Source organism: Adiantum capillus-veneris, chromosome 23, assembly GCF_014529385.1.
Source record: "Adiantum capillus-veneris isolate H3 chromosome 23, ASM1452938v2, whole genome shotgun sequence".
Lineage (NCBI taxonomy): Eukaryota > Viridiplantae > Streptophyta > Polypodiopsida > Polypodiales > Pteridaceae > Adiantum > Adiantum capillus-veneris.
This window is the reverse complement of record NC_140953.1, coordinates 74,722,422-74,739,253: the sequence shown is the minus strand read 5'-3', so window position 1 is coordinate 74,739,253 and position 16,832 is coordinate 74,722,422. Positions and strand designations below refer to the sequence as shown.

The 16,832-nt window shown below is 40.5% G+C and overlaps 1 pseudogene; it reads right to left on the bottom strand.

Moving 5' to 3' along the window:
• Window positions 1-326: 326 nt before the first annotated feature.
• On the bottom strand, window positions 327-762 carry LOC147427997 (uncharacterized; annotated as a pseudogene).
• Between the last annotated feature and the right edge of the window lie 16,070 nt (window positions 763-16,832).

The following is a 16,832-nucleotide window of genomic DNA, read 5'->3' as shown; positions in this document are numbered from 1 at the left end:
TTGCTTCTCTGAGACTTTGGGTGTTATCCTTTTTGTGAAATGCTAGAAACTCGGCTTTGTTTGATACTATACACACACCTTTCACAGTTTCCAACTGCCTTGGTCTATGATTCGAGATAGATTGTTAGAGGATTGTGTAGCACTGCCAGTTCCTCAACAGAATAACACGATGGAATTCCTCATCATGATGTAAACATGTAACAAAATGTAATATAGTACTTAAGTTAGAGAGAGAGAGAGTTTCACAATTATGTAGGCAAATGAAATTTTCACTCTGGACCAATAATAGCACCGATAAGAAAGAATGGTGAAAATGGAATGTCCGTTCAAGGATCAGAAAGAGGTATGTTGATGGAGCGAGTCGTCCGGCCAGTCTCTATGATCAAAGGCAGGGGTTGGCGAAGGCGACATTGACGAGGGAGAGCGGAAGAGTGCCAGCGCAGGGGTAGGTGCGGCCGTAGCGGAGGCCGGAGGAAGCGGGTTGGACTTTGACGTTGGGGAGGAGAGTGCAGTGGCCGAAGGTGGGCACGTCCACCTCCATGGCGAGGCGGCTGATGATCTTCTGGTTCCAGCGCCGGTCCTGGCAGGCTGCAATGATGTTGAAGGCCTCACAGGGGCAGTTGTTCACGAGCTCCCACTCGCACAGCCCGGTCGCCACGGGAGTGTTGGTCAGCACGAGGTCGTTCAGCCTGCACTTGCGGGTCGTAGCTGCTTGCACGACGGAGGTCCCCTCTTGATATTTAGCAGCAGCGCCGCCACCATCGCCACTGCGGTGGCCAGAAAAGGAGATCAATAATATTACGACATATGATATGACTATAGCACACAGACGTGGGTTTTTGTATACTTTAGAATAATAACGCACTCAAGCACTCACTCAATTATATCAACCCACATAATTGAGTGACAGGAAGCCATATTCTTCTACCTGTGCAGAGTGCCGCTCTCCCCATTGCCATTGTTGATGATGAAGATGGGTTCTAGCCCTAAACGCTGCTCGACGTGCTCACTGCTGCTTACAGTTTTGCGGGCACTACTATTCCAGCCTTCACAGCACCCGCTTTATATACTCCCAATTACGTCCTCGTAATCCGACCTGTCAAACCTGAAAAGCCAAATCAAATACTTGTTCCTCATGTGTGTGTGTTTGTGTTCCTTGGCTATTCATGTATTCACATGGCTCTACTCCACCAACGTTGAGAGTCATTGCTCCCGTGATAACTAGAAAGATATGTGAACATCGATCCCCTAACCTTCTACGGGTAACCTTCCATGTGGGTATTGGTGTTCATGTTGGCTACTAATTATAGTGCCATTTATGCTAGTAAAAGGTCACATTTACAATAGGAAAAGGAAACGTCCATATTGCATGACAGCTAGTTGAATTGACTTGGGGAGTAGTTCGAATGGACCTATTCCCTCTCGGACTTAGTCCTTGATACCAAGTTGATACCTTGGTGGAGCTTGTTGAGTTTCATTTTTGCCAACATTTTTAGGTGAGAACTTTGAGGGCCAAGGACTAACACATGCCTTTGTCCACCCAACCATACAAGAGCCTACCTTCTCTTGGCCTACCTTGAGGAGACCACTTCACTTCGATGATCAATTGACTCATGTGCCAACATAGTCCTGCCCTTGTCTTTGTGGAAATATTACTCCCCCTTGAAGGAGAGTTTTTGTCCTTAGAAACATTGATCAATGAAATAACTCTCCATAAGAATATTAATGCTCTCCTCTCTAAACTTGCATCACTTCAAATGCTATCCCACGCAGTACGTACCATTACATCTGGCACTCATATGTGGAATTATGTGCTTGTAGAATAAATCAAATTGAATGATTGCAGTCAATATTTTCTCAGGAGATCGCCCCTTTGACCAAGAGAAACCTCTACTTTCTCTACTTAGATCTCAAATTAAGAGTAAAGCCTACCTCACGTGAGATGGTCTAACTGAGCAAACTTATTTTTCTCACTACTAAATTACTAGTAGAACCTATCTTCAGAAAAACTCTTGACTAATAGTAGAACATATCCCAGGCAAAACGCTCTAACTGAGAAAAGCCTATTTCTCTCTTTCATTAACTAATAGTACATCGTATCTCAAGCAAAATGCTCTAAGTGAGAAAAACCTACTATTGTCTCTTCTCAGTAAATAGTAGATTATCTCTAGCAAGATGATATAGCTGAGCAAAAGTTAGCTCTTTATCTCCTCAAGAAATTTCTTCCAAAAATTGGAGTGCTTCTTACAGATGTATATCATTCAAGCGATGGATAGGTGTTTTGGGCTTACTTATAGAAGAAAAAAAAAAATTGGCACTCTAAGTCCTTAGGTACATTTACCTTCCACATGGAGATTCTATTCCAAAACTAGAGTTGTTCTTCATGAAAGATGGAGCATTTTGTGAACTATCTATGGTTAACATAGAGGGATCCCCACAACTTCTTAAACCTTACAATTTGATGGATGTTGTAGTGTGCCAATCACCTTTTTGACAAAAGTAGCCCTTTTAGCACTTTAAAGCATACACATGTAATCCCATGATATACTATCAAATTTGGTATCTTTGACACATCTCTCAACAAGAATTCAAGCATGAGAGATTTGAATAGGAGTAATAATTTGTGTGACTTGTTAAGTCAACGAATAATATACACAGGATAAGATATAGGAATAACTCGTATAATTCTTAAATAGACATGGAGTGTCTACTCCTCATCTTACCACGAAGCAACGTTCTGATAGACTCTCAAAAGAATCCCCTTTTGTAACTCAACTTGTGTTCCATGTATTCTTATAGGATACCCCAAGTGTATCATGAAAGGCGAAGTATGATTTCATGTACAACTATAATGGAGATTGATCCTAAAAAACATTTACTTATTACAAATAATAGGTAGCAACATAGGGTTGCCCTATAGAATATGCAACAAAAAACCAATTTAATGGATATTTTATTAATGAAGAACCCTTTATGACCAATGGTCCTTTGATGTCCAAGTAGACATTTGTAATCATTTTGAGCATTGCAATCTTTCCTATTGCAAGAGCAAAACTCTCACTCTTGTACGGGGGAGATTTTACATAGTGACTTGTGTCTATAATCTTCTACTCTCTTCTCCTCTTCTCTCTCACAACGATATGTGTGCCACTCCAATTTGGAGGTTCATATAGCACGCTTGGTCTTTCTCTGTCTCTCTTACTCTCTAATCATTAATCTTGATGAGCAACATATACAAAAACTTATGGAGGTATGCTTGTATAATTCTTATATGAGTGATGATATTTTATGGATTTTAGGGTCACCGCGTATTTGTTGTGTTATAGTTGTATCATACCAATGGCTGTGTTGTTCGTGATGTGCATAATTAAGTATGAAGAGCTCAATCAAGGAAAATAAACATTATAGAACAACTACTTCTTCTTTCTTTTCTATAGAATGGGTTTCCTTTTTCTTGCTTGCTACTATGACCTATACGTAGAGTAAAAATAGTTGAAGAATTTCATAATAGTAGCAGATCTCAGGGATGCTATTAGAATAATAAATATCTATAGATGCTTGATTGATCAATGGGGAACATTCATTATTGTACTTGTAATAGTTTGATGAGGCTGATGGGTTGGCTTTGATTGATGTTTGGTCTAACTACCACTTTTTTTCACTCATGAGAATGTTGATGGGTTTTTTCTCTTTAGCTTCTATAGTCTTTCAGGATCAACATGGTTTCTCTATTTCTTTTATGGTCATGATGGTTTCTTTGCCGTGATGTTACTTTGCATAGACAAAATATTGTAATTATGGTACCATCGGATTTCTAATCTTTTAGATAAAAAACCTTGGTAAACGGGATGGTGAGAGAAGTTCGATAGGTTCTTTGATCACCTTACTAATGTCTTAATCAAGTTTACCTTTGAACAAAATGTTCTTTTGTGTATAAGTAGTATCTTAGTAAAACAACCAACACATCCTAAACACAGACACTTCTTAGGCAAATGGGTTGGTGGGGATGTTGGCTTTAAACTATTGTGTTGTTTATGGTCGTTCATAGGCCCATTGTCGGTGGTAAATCCCTTTTCTTTGATACGTTCTAGTTGGTATGGACACTAGCCTCAGATGAGGGTTCATATTCATAGCCTTCTGAGTCATTTGACTTGATTGGTTGGAGTAGATAAGAGCTACTCATCAGACTTCCTCTTGCTAGAATTTGTATCCAATATTGAATTTTCATGTTCACATAAATACTTTGAAGATATTGCATACTTTTCTCAAATGGATCACAATGCCTTTAAATTTCTACTAGAGTATAATGTTCACAGAGACATCATCGGTCAATATCAAGACTATCAAGCATGATTGTGCTTGTCTTTCTTCTTTAATTTTAATATAACAACTTGATTGGCTTCACACTTGAATTTTTTACCCTCATGGACTTGATGAGGTAGTAGGTGCATACTCAATGGGTCTATTGTTTCAACATTGAGTATGATATCAGGGTAAGGGTGGATGCACATACATACACACACTCAATCTCTCTCTCTCTCTCTCTCTCTCTCTCTCTCTCTCTCTCTCTCTCACTCTCTCTCACACACACACACACACACACACACACACACACCTCGTGTGGTTCACCATTCAGTATCACCCTATATAACATGCATTTGCGGGGTATTAGAAAAACCCCTCTTTTGACATGTCTGAATGAATAAAATGACCCCTTATTTTAGGGTTCAAAATTGAATATTCAACCCCCTTATTTTAATGTATCTCTATTAAATTGCCTAAATATTTTGCTTTTTAAAACCCCTCGTTTTGAACTCAGGTTATAAACTAACATGATTGCATAGTGCATCCCCTAAGGCACACACACATACACACATTTTTTTTGCTTACTCTCAAGTGATTTCTATTGGATCTATATATGGCTCACTCTACTCAACTTGGTCTCACCTATATATTTGTATCGTGTCCTCAATATGAATCAGTCTTTGAGAGCCTACATGGTGTGTCTCTTCTCTCTCTCTCTCTCTCTCTCTCTCTCTCTCTCTCTCTCTCTCTCTCTCTCTCTCCATGGTATCACAGCGGTAATGATCACGCGCCGATTCACATTATGGTGACAAAATAGTATGTGTATGTGATTCACATGTAAGATTTAGAATTGCTACAAATTTTATTTTTAAGGATTGATTCTTGTTAACTATGGTTGTTTTGTGTTAATAAGAATACGATTAGTACTTTGTGTGGTGTTTATTGATAATCAATATGGTGAATCATTGATTACGTTTTCTTGTTGATTTGTCTTTTGACACCCTACCCTTTGTCTCAATTTTTGAGGGTCTTCTACTCAAAATTTAGAGAAACGGAAAATGCGCAATGAAGCACAGCTAAATGACACTTTTCATCCTAAACTTGTTCGTCTCCTCGAGCTCTTTGATTTGAGTTCTGGGTTTGCGTCAATCGGAGTTTACAGCAGAAAGTTTTGTTGTTTTTATTGCAATTGAGCTTCACGAAGCTTTCTTCCTCGTGCGTCTTCATGAAGCGTCTGCGATCATTTTTGTAATTTTGGCATCGACGTTTTTGAGCAATCTTAGCTTTTTGTTGCTCATATTGTGGCCGTCAATCTTGCATCTCACGTCACTCTATTTTGAGGACTCTTTTATTAATAACGTCTCTTTTTCCCTGTTTTTTGGGTGACGTCCCTCAGATCTTTGACGTTTATTGAGCATCCTTCTTGCGTTTTATCATTGACAGAACACAGTCATCATATTTCTCTTTTTCTCAATTGCAGCCTTCACCATATATGGTGTACAGATTCTGCGATCTTATCTTTTACGTCTTCTCGCAACTAGATATTGCTATGACTATTCGTGTCAATGGCTTTCCTTATTCTGTTCCTCTTTTCCAAGGCCAAGGATTTCCAGGCTGGAAAGCAAAGATGTTGCTAATTCTTGAAGGCGATGAACTCTCTGATGTTGTCCTTCGAAATCGTATTTGTCCGCCTCAGCCTGTTCATACGGATCATGACATTGTGATTATCACTGAAGGACCTATATTGGAAGATTGGAATGTTGCGTATACGGATTGGCAACAATATGATAAAGAAGCATGTCGGTATATTCTTTCTACTCTTACTGATTCCTTTTGCTTCATATGTATGGACTGCCTACTTTCCATGACATATGGAAGTACCTTATTACAAACTTTCAGAAGAAATCTGTTACAAAAATACTTTATTTAAGAGGGTTGCATAACAACTTACAATATGAAGTTAGTACTGTGATGATGAGATACATTGAGTCTTTCAAATCTATTATTAATCAACTTGGTGCTGTCGATGATCCTGTTTCACAAAAACAACTGATTACACTTCTTCTTGATATGGTGAAGGACTCTTCTTATGATAGCATTTTTACTATTCTATCTAATAAAGATGGTCTCGATTTCGACCAAGCTGCATGTCTTTAAGTGAATGCTCTCAACGTCAAGAATGACGTAATGCTGGTCATGATACAACTATGATTTCACAAGAGGATACTGAGTCACAACAAATCGAATGTGCTTTCAATGCTCGAAGGCGTCCATTTCAACGAGGAAACCGCAGAGGTGACCGTCGCGGCAATATTTTCTCTCATCTCAAATTTGCCAATAAGAAATGTTCTTACTACAACAGATGAAGAACACAATATTACCACTAAACAACCACGTTTATCTAGAGACTCTTCTTCTTCTTCTTGTGAATATTGTGGACGATCTGATCATCCCACTCATATGTCCTATAAGAGTCGATTTGACACAGATCGTAATAGAGCATATGCTATTAAATATCGAAACAATATTGTACCAGAACCAAGCTGCATCCTATGTTCAGTTGCTCCAAACAGAATATTTTATGTACGTAATGGATCTTATCATGTACTTGATTTGGGGTTAAAAGATGACAATATTATTTTCTCGCATGCTAAGAATGCTAATATTGGTGAATGTATGCCATACTCAAATTTTTATTCTCTTGTACCTGCTTTAGATTTGAATCTGGGGAAGTCTCTGTTGATAGACGTATCTGTAGAGATAATTGTCAAGACAATGGCAAGGCAGAGTCTTGGACTAGGCAAGGGCTGGACTAGGCAATGTGGAAAGGGAATCCAGCTAGGTCAAAGGGGCTATAGTGGGAGGTTGGGAGGTGGATTCTAGGCTCTAGTCTCCCCTAGTCTTTACACTGGTATCAAGAGCAAGGTTATTCTAGGCAAGAGGGATGGGTCGTGGACCACTGCTTTTGGTTAAGTATGCACATGCAAAGAAAGAAGGAGGCGGGCATGGCCACTTGCTAAGCAAAAAAATAAAAGACCCTCAAGGGCATATGCAGGCAACCTTGGTGGGGAGAACACCACAAAGGTTGACCATGACGAAAGCGGGCACGTTTTAGCCGGATGGGGTCGCGGTGGCCTGCTGAGGCGAACCCGACAGAGGGCCGAGCCCTCCCGAGCAACATCGAGCAAGATACCTCTTTCTCCTAATCATTCTCGTTGCCAACAGAGCATTGCAGTCAACCTTTTTTCCACACTACATGAGCCCAAAACCCCTAGGATTATTGGACAACAAAATGTTTTTGAAGCTTAAGGGTGGGTACCCACAGTAGGGTTCTTCTCCTTTGCTCGTGAGCGGTTGGGATTGTTTTCGAGACACCATACATTCTTGGTAACTTCATGAGAATGCAGAAAAACAACTATTTGCTTTGAAAACTACCGCCAACTGCGTCAAATCTCATTGGTGCCCTTGAACAGGTGAATTTACAGTTCACTAAAGCTTGGACTACCAAAAAACTTTCCGGTTGCTTCAAGCTTGGAGCACGAACGCAATTAGCACAGCTAATTACCGGTGACGGTACATTCTACGTCTACGGGATTATTTCTTGATAATTATCGGTTGTGGTACATCCTACATCTATGGGACACCTTCTCGACTCCAGGTATTTTTCCTTCTATTCCTTCCACTGCACAGTGTTGCCATGGATTCAGATATTAATATGACTTTTAATTTCGAGCATCAAAACACCTGATCCTGTCCATGATGGCTCGCGGTCGGATGCTCTCACGGAGAGTACCCGGGACGCTACGGTAGGTGACGATGCATATGAACTACTTGATATTCAAGAAATTCGTGCACTTCAGACACGCATATTAGTCATGAAAGGAAATTTTGCATCTTTAAATGAAAACGTCACTAAATTATCTACATTAGTGATACAACTTACGTAGCAGCAGGCCAAGGGCCCTATTGCCACACACATGCATGAGCACGTTGCTACACAGGGGCAAGGCCCTTCTGATCATGGACATGGTCCATCTCCAGATTCTTTGCACGCTCTCACTGCAAAGGAGGTGGATGAGTTGTTGAAAAACACCAAACCACCGAATTTTAAGGGAGAAGATTGAGATTGAAATAAGGATGCAGTGAATGTCTTTCTCAGCAAAAGTGGGATGGAATTCATGCCTTACGGTGTACTCCAGATGCAGTCAGATCATTGCAAACAAGCTTAAATCTGGAAGGCAAGGCCTACAAGTGGTGGATGTCTATCAAGGAGAAGAATATCATACCACAGAGTTGGTCAACTTTTGAGGCTATGTTTCGCAAAGAATTCTTGCCTACAAATGAGGTAGATCGAATTCTTGACACATGTTTCATGCGCCAATACCCATCATTACTTGAACATATATCTCACTATCGGGATTTTGTCCTCAAGTTGGAAGGACTAGACACCTTTCAGCATGTATGTGGGTTTATCCGTGGTTTGACGCCAGAGCTTAAGAAGCATGTCAAGACTCAAGACCCTAAAACACTTGAGGAAGCCATAGTGAAAGCACATATTCATGATGATCCAGATGAAAATAAATCACATCATAATCACGTGCCTGCTAATACGCACGGTAATTTACGCACACAGTACGGGCACAATAAAAGAAAATTTATAGTAGCCAATTCTGAAGCATCTAAAAAATCCAAGGGGTCCGGAGGTCCTCTCTCTCATGAGGACTTTGATAAAGCTAAGAAAGAGAAATTATGTTTTCAATGCTTAGGAAGCGGTCATGGCAAAAAGGATTGTCTCAATGGGAAATTTGCTGCTCATGGCAAGGAGAAACTAGTGCACATGGTGCAACTGCTGCCTCTTGAGTCTTCCTCACGATTCTCTACAGTGGAAGTAACACACACCGAGGTGGTGCATGAATGCTGTCTCACAGCTTCCATGTGGCAATAGACCTTTGGATCACATGAGTTAGTACGTATGCACGGATCTCTGCAAGGGCACAAGGTGCGCATCTTGGTAGATGACGGTGCTACTCACAATTTTTTCAATTATGGATTGGTGAAAAAACTCAAATTGCCTCAAACTCCAAGTACCCACCACTACAAGGTAGCAATGATGAATGGATATGATGCCGAAGTCTGGGATACTCAAGTCTGAGCTGTCCCATTGGAGGTACAAGGCTACTCCACATCCTTGGAATTTTTGGTTATGAATATGCAGAGGGCAGAGGTGGTTCTAGGTAGGGAATGGTTGCATAGCCTAGGACCATCACTGAAGCGTAGCTATGAACACAACAGCTTGATGTTTGAACCCATGGTGCACATGTGTTGTTGTTAGGAGAGAAGGATGTACCTTCTTCACCACTGATATGTACAGCTAAGCTTATATAGCTCATTTCTCATAATGAAATAGATCAAGTTTTATTGTGTTACTCATTGTCCGATTTTCTCTCTAGCATTGAATCTGTTGAACATTCCTCAACGCTGCATGCTTCTCTCTCATCTCTTCCACCAATGGCTACTTCACAACAAGCAAAGTTTGCTCGTGATTTAGAAAAATTATAAAAGAAATTTCATGATGTTTTTCCTAATGATTTGCCACCAGGATTATCATCGACACGATCAGTGCAACATAGCATCGATGTGGTTGCAGACAGTAAACCTGTCAGTAAACCACCCTACCGCATGAGTTACTCTCAAGCTGCTGAGGTGGAACGTCAGCTTGCTGACTATCGTAGTAAAGGGTTTATTCAACCCAGTTCCTATCCTATTAGTGAAGAAAAAAGACGGTAGTATGTGCTCGTGCGTAGATTACCGTGCCTTAAATGCGGTTACTGTTAAGAACAAGTACCCATTGCCACGCGTGGATGAGTTGTTCGACAAGCTCACTCATGCTTGTATTTTTATGAAAATAGACTTGCGGTCAGGTTATCACCAAGTACGTATTCGACGTGCTGATATACCCAAAACTGCATTCCGAACAAGGTTTGGACACTATGAGTTTTTGGTTATGCCATTTGGCTTAACCAATGCGCCCGCAACCTTCACGACACTTATGGATAGTGTCTTGAGGCCGTAGTTGGGCAAATTTGTCATCGTTTTTCTCAATGACATTCTTGTATACAGTGCTTCTAAAGAAGAACACTTACAACATCTGAGGCAGGTGTTTGAATTGTTACAAACAAATCAATTATATGCCAAGGAATCTAAGCGTGATTTTTTCTGAGAGAAGAAATTCACTATCTTGGACATGTTAATTCAGCTAATGGGCTACATATGGATCAATCCAAAGTGGATACAATTTGGCATTGGCCTTCTCCTAAAAATTTGAAAGAGTTACAATTTCTTTTAGGATTTGCAGGTTTTTATCAAAGGTTCATTAAAAACTATGCTAATATTGATGTTCCCATGACGGATCAACTGAAAGGCAAAGGCAAAGCTTTTCAGTGGGGACCCGTTCGACATCATAGTTTTGATATACTCAAGGATGCATTAGCTACAACTCCAATACTAGCTATTGTAGATTCTTTGAAACCATTCGTTTTGGAAATGGATGCCAATGACCGTGCTATCGGATCAGTCATGTTACAAGACAGGTGGCCAATTGCATTTGAAAGAAATAAGCTTGATGCAGCACAGCAGAACTACTCTGCTTTTGAACGTGAACTCTATGCAATAGTGTCTGCTTTAAAAACATGGAGACATTATTTGTATAGTGCTCAGTTTGAGATTGTGTTTGACCATGAAAGCATCAAATGGTTTACACAAGAAACTTGTTTGAAGAATGGAAAAGCCAGGTGGACTGAGATTCTTCAAGAATATGACGCCAAGCTCCGGTATCATAAAGGACGATACAATGTGGTGGCTGACGGACGCTCTTAGTCGTATACCGGGATCAATTTTCTTGTTCATGGAACTTCTTAATGAATCTTTGGATTTTCTAAAGGGAAAATATGAGCATGATGATGCATATTCCAAAGTGTGGAGCCATGTAAAAATGAGGGATCCTTCTCACTCCAATGAAGGTAGTGTAGCGTTAACCTCCATACATAGTTCTTCTCTGTCGAGTGATGAACTACAGCGATGGAAGCATTTCACCATCGACAATGGGTACCTACTCCATAAGGGGAGAGTTTGTGTACCGACGGACACAGACATTCGACTCCAAATTCTTTATGAATGTCATGATAGTCCAAGTGCAGGGCACCCGAGTATTAGAAAGATTTATGCTCTCGTACGACGACACTTTTATTGGAGGTTTACATGGCTTTGTTCAAGGTTATGTCTTGCATTGCCAAACATGTCAGGTTAACAAAGTAGAGCGCCTGAAATCAAGAGGACTCTTACATCCTTTGGAGATCCCCAATGGTAAGTGGGAAAGTATATCTATGGATTTTATTGTGGGTTTACCAACCATTGTATGAGGTCATGACTCAGTATGGGTGGTCGTAGACCGGTTGACTAAACTATGTAATTTTATTCCAAACAAATCAACGATTAAGACTCCAGAATAGCTAAGTTATTTGTGGAAAACCTATACAAGTTGTATGGTTTGCCAAGTAACATTGTCAGTGATCATGATCCCAGGTTTTATAGTCATTTTTGGAGGGTTGTGTTTAAACAATTGGGTACACAACTAAACCTCAGTACAACCAATCATCCAGAAACGGATGGTCAAACTGAACGAGTTAACCAAGTGCTAGAGGATATGCTACGCGCATACGTTAGCAAGAAACAATCAGACTGTGAAGAATATTTATCTATTCTCAAGTTTGCCTACAATCGTGCTACGCATGTCACGACTGGATTTAGTCCTTTCATGCTCATGTATGGTTTTCAACCTAGGTCACCTGTTACAGTGGTATTGGCAACCGAAAAACTTCAACATGGTAAGGATTTTCTCCAAGACCACATGGATATGCTGAAACTCGCTCGTCAGATTATCCGACAAGCGCAGGATCGGTATAAGAAATACACTGATGAGATACGTCGGCAAGTTAGCTTTGAGGAAGGGGAGGAAGTATTTTTACGTGTACCAGAGCATTCAGAAAGTCTGAAAACTGGGCCAACACCTAAATTATCTCCACGATATAATGGACCTTTCAAAATACTCAAGCCAGTGGATGATCGTGCCTACAAATTATCGCTACCTACACATGCTCGTGTCATCCGGTGTTTACAGTAAGCCGTTTACGTAAGCAGTTACATAGGGCGGACAATGCCATTGATCAAAAGATTCCCAGTCGATTTTACGTGAACCTCTTATCCTTATACCGCATGAAAGACCTGAACAAATTCCTACCTATCATGAACTTACGTCCACGTCATCATGTGTGTCGATAATCTTTAATCAAGTGGAATGATTGACCTGGCAAAGGTGCCACTTGGAAAACATTAGTGTTCTTAAGAAGAAGTTTCCCACTTTTGTTTTCAAGGAACTAAAACCTCTTCTTTAAGGGGGGAGTACTGTCAGGACAAGGGCAAGGCCAGAGAGTCTTGGACTGGGCCAAGGGCCGGAATAGACAATGTGGTAAAAGAATCCAGCTAGGGTGAAGGGGCTATAGTGCGAGGTTGGGAGGTGGATTCCAGGCTCTAGTCCTCCCCTAGACTTTACAATAATTTTCATAGCTTGATTTGGCAAAAAAAGAGAATTCTTAGGGAACTGTATTCAGGAACCTTGTTTATCCTCTAGAGTTGATGTATTTGCAAAATAGTGGACACAATGGGTTGAGGATAAAATCCAAACCAAAATGGCTTTGTGGCATTGTACTAAATGGCCAATTCATGTTAGTTGAGGATTGTGCAAGCTATGTGGCTTTCCTCTATATGCTTTGTTTTCTTTCCCTTTCATACTTGACCAGTTGCGAGATTTACATCAAAAATACTGAGATTTAATGGGGATCTCTGTTGTAGCTTGCTCACCTGGAAGCATTTTGGCATTGCCTATTCACTTGGGAGGATTGGGTATCCTTCATTTGCAAATGCACATGGTGGCTAGTAGGGAAACCTTACTGAAACAAATGATGTATAATCTTGTTGTGTACTTTCATGGTGTTTGGGATATGTTTGCATGGGACAAATTGTTTTGTGCTACTCATCATCAATTGTGTGAGAATACTAACTAATATGCTGGTAAGTCTTGAAAAAAACAATGTGCTTTGTTGATTTGGGATGGAGAGTCAGATATACAGGTAATCCCTTAGGGTATGAGTCTTGTTGGTGGAGCTTTGGGTTTAAAAAAACCACCTGCTTCTTACTTGGGAAAAAAAGCATAAGAGGGTTAAGCCCAATCAATCAAATTGTTACTCTAACATAAATATTATTGCCTTTATGGTGCTAAGAGAAGATTCAGACTAGGAAATGGGCTCAAATTACTTGGGGACAGTTGTGTACACATGTCAGCAATTTTAAAGTTTGTTCTTGCAATCGATTTAATCAAAGATTCAAAGATTGAGCATTGCCAGAGAATTCAACAAATTGATGGACCTCCCCAACCAAAAGTTTCTATCTATACTTGATCCCTTAGCCTTAGATAGAGAACAGATGCAACAAGATTTGCGAGTTCTAGATCAATGTTGGTGGTTGAAGAAGCTATCTGATGTATGATGAATTGTTAACCAAAAAGAGAATGTCTAATGGAAAATGCCCCCTTGAGACAACGAAGCACATATTTTGGAACTTCCCTACAATATATGCTTGGTGGATATGTTTGTATGATATTTGTATGATGCATTGGAAGACTAAGTTTCCAAATATAGTTTGCTTTTTGGAACAATTCAAATGGGTTCTACACGTTTTAGACTTATGTATTGCTTCTCTGAGACTTTGGGTGTTATCCTTTTTGTGAAATGCTAGAAACTCGGCTTTGTTTGATACACAACACCTTTCACAGTTTCCAACTGCCTTGGTCTATGATTCGAGATAAATTGTTAGAGGACTGTGCAACACTGCCAGTTCCTCAACAGAATAACACGATGGAATTCCTCATCGTGATGTAAACATGTAACAAAATGTAATATAGTACTTAAGTAGAGAGAGAGAGAGAGAGAGAGAGAGAGAGAGAGAGAGAGATTTTCACAATTATGTAGGCAAATGAAATTTCCACTCTGGACCAAGAGAGAAAGAATGGGATGTCCGTTCAAGGATCACAAAGAGGTATGTTGATGGAGCGAGTGGTCCGACCAGTCTATGATCAAAGGCAGGGTTGGCGAAGGCGACATTGACGAGGGAGAGCGGAAGAGTGCCAGCGCAGGGGTAGGTGCGGCCGTAGCGGAGGCCGGAGGAGACGGGTTGGACTTTGACGTTGGGGAGAGAGTGCAGTGGCCGAAGGTGGGCACGTCCACCTCCATGGCGAAGCGGCTGATGATCTTCTGGTTCCAGCGCCGGTCCTGGCAGGCTGCAATGATGTTGAAGGCCTCACAGGGGCAGTTGTTCACGAGCCCCACTCGCACAGCCCGGTCGCCACGGGAGTGTTGGTCAGCACGAGGTCGTGCAGCCTGCACTTGAGCGGCGTAGCTGCTTGCACGACGGAGGTCCCCTCCTTGATATTTAGCAGCAGCGCCGCCACCATCGCCACTGCGGTGGCCAGAAAAGGAGATCAATAATATTACGACATATGATATGACTATAGCACACAGACGTGGGTTTTTGTATACTTGTAGAATAATAACACAGACGTGCCATATTCTTATACCTGTGCAGAGTTCCACCCTCCCCATTGCCATTGTTGATGATGAAGATGGGTTCTAGCCCTAAATGCTGCTCGATGTGCTCACTGCTGCTTACAGTTTTGCGGGCACTACTATTCCAGCCTTTACAGCACCCGCTTTATATACTCCTAATTACGTCCTCGTAATCCGCCCTGCCAAACCTCAATTATCTCCCACCATACGCCAAGCTAAAATGCCAAATGAAATACTTGTTCCTCATGTTTGTGTGTGTTCCTTGGCTATTGATGTATTCACATGGCTTTACTCCACCAACGTTGAGAGTCATTGCTCCCATGATAACTATAAAGATATGTGAACATCGATCCCGAACCTTCTACGGTTAAACTTCCATGTGGGTATTGGTGTTCTTGTTGGCTACTAATTATAGTGCCATTTATGCTAGTAGAAGGTCACATTTACAATGAGGAAACGGAAACATCCATATTGCTTGACAGCTAGTTGAGTTTGAATATAGTGATTACATGCTTTGATAGCCACTAGGTGTTGATTGATTGATGACTTGACTTGGGAGTAGTTCGAATGGACCTATTCCCTCTCGAACTTAGTCCTTGATACCAACATTTCTAGGTGAGAACTTTGAGGACCAAGCACTAACACATGCCTTTGTCCACCCAAACATTCTCCTCTTACAGACCTCCTAGCCTACCTTCTCTTGGCCTACCTTGAGGAGACCACTTAACTTGGATGCTCAATTGACTCGTGTGCCAACATAGTCATGCCCTTGTCTTTGTGGCAATATTACTTTCCTTAAAGGAGTGTTTTTGTCCTTAAAAACATTGATCAATGAAATAACTCTCCATAAGAATAGTAATGCTCTCCTCTCTAAACTTGCATCACCTCAAATACTGTCCCACACAATAATTATGTGCTTGTAGCAAAAATCAAATTGAATGATTGCAGTCAATATTTTCACAGGAGATTGTCCCTTCGACCAAGAGAAACCTCTATTTTCTCTACTTAGATCTCAAATTAAGAGTAAAGCCTACCTCAAGTGAGATGGTCTAACTGAGCAAACTTATTGTTCTCACTACTTAACTACTAGTAGAACCTATCTTAAGAAAAATTCTTGACTAATAGTAGAACCTATCCAGGCAAAACGCTCTAATTGAGAAAAGCCTATTTCTCTCTTCTCAGCAAATAGTAGATTATCTCAAGCAAGATGTTCTAATTGAGCAAAAGTTAACTCTTTATCTCCTCAAGCAATTTCTTCCAAAAATTGGAGTGCTTCTTATAGATGTATATAATTCAAGCTATTGATAGGTGTTTTGGGCTTACTTATAGAAGAAAACAAAAGGTTGGCACTCTAAGTTTAAGTCCTTAGGTACATTTACCTTCCACATGCATATTTTATTCCAAAAGTAGAGTTGTTCTTCATGAAAGATGGAGCATTTTGTGAACTATCTATGGTTAACATAGAGGGATTCCCAAAACTTCTTAAACTCCACAATTTGATGGATGTTGTAGTGTGCCAATCATCTTTTTGACAAAAGTATCCCTTCTAGCGCTTTAAAGGCATACACATGTAATCCCATGATATACAATCAAATTTGATATGTTTGACACGTCTCAACAAGAATTTAAGCATGAGAGATTTGAGTAGGAGTAATAATTGTGTGAATTGGCAAGTCAACGAATAATATACAGGAGATAAGATATAGGAATAACTCGTATAATTCTTAAATAGACATGGACTGTCTACTCCTCATCTTACCAAGAAGCAATATTCTGATAGACTCTCAAAAGAATCCACTTTTGTAACTCAACTTGTTTTCCACGTATTCTTATAGGATACCCCAAGTGTAT